Source organism: Palaemon carinicauda, chromosome 16 (assembly GCF_036898095.1).
Source record: "Palaemon carinicauda isolate YSFRI2023 chromosome 16, ASM3689809v2, whole genome shotgun sequence".
NCBI classification, from domain to species: Eukaryota; Metazoa; Arthropoda; class Malacostraca; order Decapoda; family Palaemonidae; genus Palaemon; species Palaemon carinicauda.
In genome coordinates this window covers 14,606,372-14,614,779 of record NC_090740.1, presented here as the reverse complement: position 1 = coordinate 14,614,779, position 8,408 = coordinate 14,606,372, and positions in this window count along the sequence as shown.

Here is an 8,408-nt window from a genome sequence, read left to right as displayed (position 1 = left end):
TTCGTGTTACTGGACCGTTAGTCATTGTTCTTTAGAGCTAAGACTTGAAGTGATGGAGGAATGTGTTAGAAGAGACACACCTGACTTGGCATTTAGTGAGTATTAAAAGAAATTTGTAAATTGCTAATGACTCGAGATATGGAGGAGGTTCTCAGAGACAGTAGAAATATCATGGTCACTAGGAACTTCCATTCGTTTTAACATTTTCATCTTCACCTTGTGCTAATTATTTCCGCCAACGAAGTTGGAAAAAGGTTATGTTTTACACCCTGCTTCTGTGTTTGTTTGTGAACAGATTCCTGGCCACAATTTTAATCAGTGAGTAAGGAAACTTGCAGGGATTAACTGTTATGTAGGAAGCGGGAAAGGGTTAATTCTGGAAGGTCAAAGTCTAAGGTCAAGGTCACGGTCAAGCAAAATTTTCAATTCACGTAATCAGCCATAAGTTTGAACATCGTTGTCACAAAGACTTTAAACTTGGTTCACATTGAAGTGTAAGAAAATCCACGCCAATTAATATATGTTAAGGCCAAAGGTCAAGGTCAAGATCGAGCAAAAGGTCGAGAAATAAGCTGCTGCGGAAGAGAATCAGACTGAAAATTTAGGGAAAGATGTAGCTGAGGAAAACATGGATTCATTCTTAATGCAGATTTTAAAATAGTTTTTTAGTTAATGAGAAATCTATCATGTAAAAGCTGTAAGCAAATGGTCATAACAGGTATTCAGAAAACCTTTCAAACATGTCATGGAAATATGAGTCGCCACAGGAAATTAATTGCAAATGAGATTAATTTCTTCAGTAAGTCTGACAAGGGCATAGATGAAAAACAACGCTTCCTCATTCAAAAAAAAACAAAATAAGATTGTTTCAGTTTTTTATAAATCAATTAGACAACGCTATAAAAAAAAAACACGATGTAAAGAGTTATGCAGGAAAAGAGGGATTAAACCAGGAAGCAATTAAAAGAAAGTGATAAAAAAGGGAAAAGTCAAGAAATATGAAAAAAAAACATTATAAATAGAGAAAAGAAGGGAGATAAAGATGTACAGGGTAGGGAGGACATGTCAAAGTGGGAAACGTAATAGTAGTACAGTTGGCTTTATTAATTCCGGTACACTACACTGGAAGTGCTGTTAAGCAAATAACAATTTTTTTTATCACAGAACTTCGTACAATTAATTAAAATTAATCTAATCACGTGTTTACAAGCTCGAGGACTTTGCTTTCCAGGCAGCATTGCAAATATTTTCTCATTACCTAAACACAGCTACAATGTAGAACTGTCAGGTCTCTCCTTAGCGTCCCGTGGAGTGTACTAGAATTAATGAAGCCAACTGTACCATAAACAAACAGGGAAAACGAACGACTGTTTATGAAATTAACAGAAATATGAATTAAATCGACAAAAAAAAAAAAAAAAAAAAAAAAAAAAAAAGGGGAATTTTAGGTGACAGGCACTTTGCTGGAGGTACAGTTGGCTTCATTAATTCCGATACACTTGATGAGTGGCTAAGGAAACATCAGTGTACCGGAATTAATGAAGCCATCTGTACCTCGATGTTTACACTATCATTGCCTTTCAATAAGCTGACTATATCCGGAATATTGCTTTCGTTCACAATACGACTTCCGAGAAGCGAAGAATCTTCATTGCGTCTCCTTTCTCCGAATTTCATGAAATATTAGTAAGCCAACTCTCGAGGGATCTGAATACAACAGAGTTCATCAATGAGCAAAGTACAGAAGGGAGAAATCTCGATTACTAAAAGCTTATCTCTTTCTTGGGGTTTAAGACGAGGTAAAAGGGTCTTTATATTTTAACTTCTATTAGACATTTCTACTTTTATTTGATATCATATCTTGTTAATAAGAAAAGATAGAATAAAAATAAGGGAAAAATAAATTTATCGATCATAAAAAGTATAATATGAATTATTTGATAACTAATTAAGATTCCATATTCATTTAGATATAAAAACTTGAAATACGTCAAGAACGTAAGAATATGAAACGGAAATTAATTTGAAACGAGATTACTTTTTTTTTTCAGAGAAGCTGACAAATACATAATCGGGAAAAAATATTAACTAATGCATTACACGTCGTTGTTACAAAAAAGATAAACATATCATTACTTTGAAAAAAAATGAATTAAAAGAGGGGAGAAACCTTATTGCAGGAGGAAGAAAGATAAATCAAAATTATTATAAAATACATCGAGAGATAAAGAAAAGTGATAAAACACCGAAAGCGTTTGTAGAAAAGAAAAGACAATGTGTGAAAGACGAGGAATGTGACAAGAAATTAGATAACAAAGTAGACAAAAAAAATGAGACAAAACCCGAACAGTATAAGAAGGAGATATTAAAGCGGGAATGGGTGATGGAATCTGGACAACGAAAAATACCAGGATGCGAGTCCCGGTCAAACTCGTTAGTTCCTTTGGTCGCTGCAACCTCACCATCCTTGTGAGCTAAGGATGGTTGGTTTTGGGGAGGCTATAGGTCTATGTGTTGAGTCATCAGCAGCCATTGCCTGGTCCTCCTTGTTCCTAGCTTGGGTGGAGAGGGAGATTGGGCGCTGATCATGTGTATATATGGTCAGTCTATAGGGCATTGGCTCTGTCCCTTGCCTCTTCCATTCATGAACGGCCTTTAAACCTTTAAAAGGTTCAATAAATAATATGGTCAAGACACAAAGGTTACTCATCTATACTGTAAGAATTACCAATGTTCAAAGAACCTTTACTGTCATTGTCGGTACCTAATTGTATATTCTCAGCAATGAGTTACTCTTATTGTTGTTCAGCTAACAAATTTTTCACCAAAATTTATATTCGTACAATACAATGTTTGTATCAGAAATCTTATCAACTTGATATGTCCGAAATATAGGATGCAGATTGGTTCTAAATATCTATATGAAAATGGCTGGAGGTCAGAAGAGATTTCAAAGAAAATAATTATCACTTATGCAACGAAGTTTTGCTTTCAAGGTTTAAAGGCTACTCATAAATGTCAGAGGTAAGGGACCGTGATATCGTCCTATCAAGCTGGACAGTATCCTAGATAATGACTATATATATATATATATATATATATATATATATATATATATATATATATATATATATATATATATATATATATATATATATATATATATATATAATCTTCGTGGCTAAATGGTATGGTCACTATCATACAAGTCTCCTGGACCAGGTTCGATTCTTGGCCGGTCAGATGCTATTGTCTTTGAGTGATTTCGCGTCGAGACTCTAATCCCGAGGTCGGTAAGAGAATCCAGACATTAATGTATTGAAATATATGGCTTCTTTGAATACATATACACATATAAATATATATATATACTGTATATATATATATATATATATATATATATATATATATATATATATATATAAATATATATATATATATATATATATATATATATATATATATATATATATAAATATATATAAATATATATATATACATATATATATATATATATATATATATATATATATATATATATGTATATATATATTAACTTGATATGTCCGTAATATCGGATGAATATTTGTTTCAAACAGTAGGTTTATACAAAAAATATGTGTTGGGACGAGCATTTATTGTGACAGTACCGAAGCCAGAACCGGCGTCAATGACCTTAGATGTCAGGATGCCAGAAAACTCTCAATTAATCAATCCATTTATCCCAAAATCCTAACCCAGAAGCCGTGGCACACCAGAGTTTTGTCTTGGGAAATAGATATCTATAAGAGCTAAGTTTTGGAGGAGACTTAAAAGTTCGTGAATCATTTCTGAAAGTTTGATTCTCAGAAGTACTCTGAGACAATGAAAAGACCGGTCACTAAGAACTTATTTCTAGATAGGAGTTAGAAGGGTCTTCTTACTCTTATTTTTATCTAATATTTTTGTTAATGTGATTATTTAGTTGAGATCGAAACGAGATTGGAGTGTATCAAGTAGATAAGTTTGTAAAAAAAAAAAAAGTTGAAGATAAAGATGACCCAATGACCAAAATTCATCAATTCAAATAAATTTTTCATGTTGAAGATGTAAGAAAGAGAGTTTCTAGCTGTTTAGAAACAAGTATGAATGTCAGAAACATCACACTGTATGATGAAAATAGATTTAAAAGATAAAAAATCAAGCGATTTTTAATGAGACGTTTTTTCGAAAAACAAATAGGGGAAAACGTTGGATAAAAATATGTGAATGAAAATAATAATGCTAATTAGAATATAGATGACTGCCAGATACATGGAAAGGAAACTTGAGTATAAAAACAGAAAAGTCGAGGAATATTCTAAAAGATCCCATTACAAAAAAACAAATGAAGGAAGTGAGATAAAAGAACAATGGAGGGAGTTAAAGAAAAAATGGGGAATGAGCGAGGGAAATATGATAGAGACAAAACATAGTTAGTAAAAAGCTGATAAGAAATAAAGGGAAATAGAAAAATAAGGGGATTGTCTCTTGCCCGGGGTACCTCGTTAATTATACCAATATCACTGAACTATAATGAGCTGACCAAGTCACACATGTTGCCTGGTTTCATATAAAGATTTCTTGAGATTTTGTAGTTGATTTGTGAAGTCTGTATATTGTATACTCAGCATATGAGTATGATATCAATGATGAGTCTTTGAGAACATAAACAATGAAATCTTTACATACAACTGTGAATATGCAAAATAGGATAATTTTTCCCGAGATGAGAGTATCTTGCATTCTGGGAAAAAAATCTTTGTAAATCAAAAATAAAAGATGGACGAACTCCAGTGTCCGAACTAGACGAATCTCAGAATTAGTATTTATCCGTAGTTGGCGAAAGTCAATTTCCAATCTGAGCCTCGTCTCTGAGCGAGGGTCAAAACAGGGTTGCCAGGTTTTCTAAGTGAGAAAAGGCCAAATTCTGATCAACTGCACCTTTAAAAGCTCAACCCATTAGTAGAAAAAAGCTCAAAAGTGTAGCATTTAAGGCCAACCTTTTTTTATGATATTGCTAAAGGCTAGCCAATTTTAAAAAATTCCAAATTCGAATTTTTTTGCCTGAAAAAAGGGCAGCCTAGCAAACCTGGGTCAAAGTAACATTACAAACTTTTCTCATAGCTTAGTTTACTCTTCATCCCCGAACTACGAATATTGCGTAAAATTGGGAACTGAAAAGGATTGGTCGTAAAACGAATAACATTATAGAATCTTTGTATTTGTCGATGTTTGAGAAAAAGGTTCATTACTTAACTGATCACGTTTCAGATCGTTGGGGAATATAGAAGAGTCAGGTAATTATCTCAGCTTGAATAGGAGATAAATGGTTTTTTTTATGCACCCTTTGAGACAGGAACATTTCTAACAAAAGTTTATAATTTTCTATACAAATTCCCTTCTATTGTTGATAGTAAACGGCGACATGTAGGAGTTCAGATATTACATGAATTGACCAGATTATATATTTTTTTTTCCACTTTATTAACCACTTCCGAAATTAAGGAAATTAAGGAGATTAGTATTGAGTGGCCATGATCCAAGGACAATTTGATTAGACTTTGGGAATGATTGGGTCAAGAGTTAAGGTCAAGGTCACTATAAGGTAAAAAACGAATAACAAAACTCAAAAACTATTTGACTGAATCTCATGGAATTTGGTCGGATGATTGTCCATGATCCAATGACAATTTTATTATATTTTGACAGTGACTGGGTCAAAGGTCAATACTAAGGTCATGAAAAAGTCACGAAAAGGTAAAAAACGTCTTTTTGCTATGTCTTGGGCATTTTTTTTTATCTGATTTGCAAAAACTAGTCCCAAATTGTGCATAATTCAATTGCCTATCGTGATAAACAACATGATATAGTGACTCCCTTACCCTTGTTTGATTATAATTGTTTGTTCATGAACCAAAATTCTTCAAGTCTAAAGCACCTAATATAGGAAAAGCAGCGTTTTACAGAAGAAAATGAAAAATAAATTAGAAATTAGAGATAATATAACAATATAACATGAATATAGACGAGAAGGAATCTGAAATTATTGTTATTTCCCAATTGAAAATTGTAATTTTTCTTTTGGAACATCAGAGAATTATTAGCGGAATAATTGGTTCGCTTTAACCAAAAAAAAAAAAAAAAAAAAAAAAAAAAAAAGGAAAATTTTGACTAGAATATTGTACATGATCCCAATGCACTATTTAGATTGAGAAACGCTGTAATTATTTCATGGGGAATTTTGAAGTGAAAAAAAAACAATAAGAATTTTTTATTTATCTTAACGTAACATTTCCCATAAGATAACGAATTGTTTCCTTATTAAATATTGATTATAGGATTTTGTTTTTCACTATATTTTTTATGGTTAATTATGTAACCAACAGATGTCACTGGTTTTGTGAGTGGTGACGTAACGTCTTTTGAGAGTAACTGTTTTATTGAAGATTCCTTGTTAGCCCCTCGACCAATCAGGAGTCGTTTTCTCATTCCTTGTCTCGAAATAACGGCACGGACCCTTCTGATTGGTTAAAATCTGGAAGAAAGCCGGCAAGATGGAACTGTAAACGGGGAGAAATCAGGAAGCAATGTCAGTGCGTCTTGGGTTCCAGTTATATCCACACCTTCATTTAGCTGCTAAAGTCATTTGCACATCATGTTTGAATCTTCGGTTTTGGATCTGTGGTTCCAATAATCTTTGCCATTTTATGGGCTTAGTGTGGAGGTAAGCCCCTTATTTGTGTTTTGTGTTCAGGGTTTGTAAAAGTTAGAAATTTCATGTTCTGGAATAATTTTTTGAAATTGACTTAGTTTTGTTTAGGGCTCTTTTGATATATATTTCCGAAACACATAGCCAGGATTCTTAATTGCTGGAAGATGCCGGTTAACCTCATGAGCAGTGTTTAGTAATGAACACAGTTTAAATTTCTATGAACCAAAGCAGCGCTGTATGTAGTTTATCGTAATGACTATTTTCTAAATCTTTAAGAAATTCCTGGTATCGGCCATTTTTAACCGGCTTGTCTTGAATCTCCCAAATCCTTAATGTCTTAACTCTGGTATAAGTTGTGAACTTGTCCTTTATCCAGTCTATGAAGCATAGAAATTTTAAAAGGCTTCATCTCAATCAGTCATATTTTAGGTTTTGATTACTCACATCTGCAAAGTAATCAAACTTCAATAGCATTTTTATTTCATTTTTTAGTATTCTCTTTGGAATCGTTCGACTTATTGGACAGGCTTGAAAATTTCCACAAAATCATATATTTTTTGTGGTAATTTAGTGTATTTTTTAGCGAAGAATTTGACTTTTTAGCTGTTTTTTTTTATATTGAGTTTTTAGGCAACTTCTTTTTTTTTCAGTGAACTTCAAAATTTAGAATTGAGGTCTTATGCAGAGATTTTGAATTGAATTTTGGTAGGTTTTTATCGTACCAGATGTGTAGGGGTCAGTCGTAAGTCTGTCTTAATTAAAAATTATTTGGATAACCGGTAAATCTATCTAGTGCAAAGACTGAATAGCATAAGATTCTTACATAATGCAGATGGGTAAAGTTTTGACTTTAGTTGGGAAGTTTTCAAAATATTCGTAGATTTTAACAGCTATTGTTGATACTCTAAACAGTTTATTTAGTTTAGTTTCCTATCTGATCTTGCAAGTTATCATGGTGATTAAACTAGATATGAAGGAGTTAGAAAGTCTTTGTATTAAGTGGCGACTTGTTGAAACTACGACTTGGACAGCAGTGCGGTACGAGAGTAGAGCAAAGTGGTTATCTGTTATTTTTTGGGTCTCATTGTTAGGTCCTATGTCGGTTTTATAGCTTAGTTTGTTCTGAATATTTAAATTCCTTTAATGAGTTTAGCTCTAACACATTTAAGTCTAGGGAAATTTAACGTAAATTTGGTAGTTTTTATCGGTGTTTCTCTATAGTCTTTTTAAGGTTTACTAAATTAATAGTTAATTTAGTTTGGATAAACTGAATCATGTGCTTGCTAGCCTTAATATTTGAGTAATGTTTAGATTATATTGAATTTGAAGTTAGAGAGCGCTCACTATTAGATTTTGCTCTACGGTAATTGAACTTGTGTGTAATGGCAATGTATGTTTCATTAATTTTTTAAAGTCATTTACCACAATGCAATTATCAAGTAATTGATTTATCCAATATTCCAATGAACTCTTTAGTAAATATTTTAATTAATGTTACTATGATTTGATTTAAGTATACTTTTAAAGATATAACCTTTTGGCTAGTGTTTAGTGAATTGCTTTCTCAGCTAAGGGTGTCATGTCAGGCAGGGTTTTGAAATATTTTTTCAATCTATATCATTTTACATAGTCTAGTCATCTTTTGTAGATGAATTAAAACGTCAAATTTGCTTCA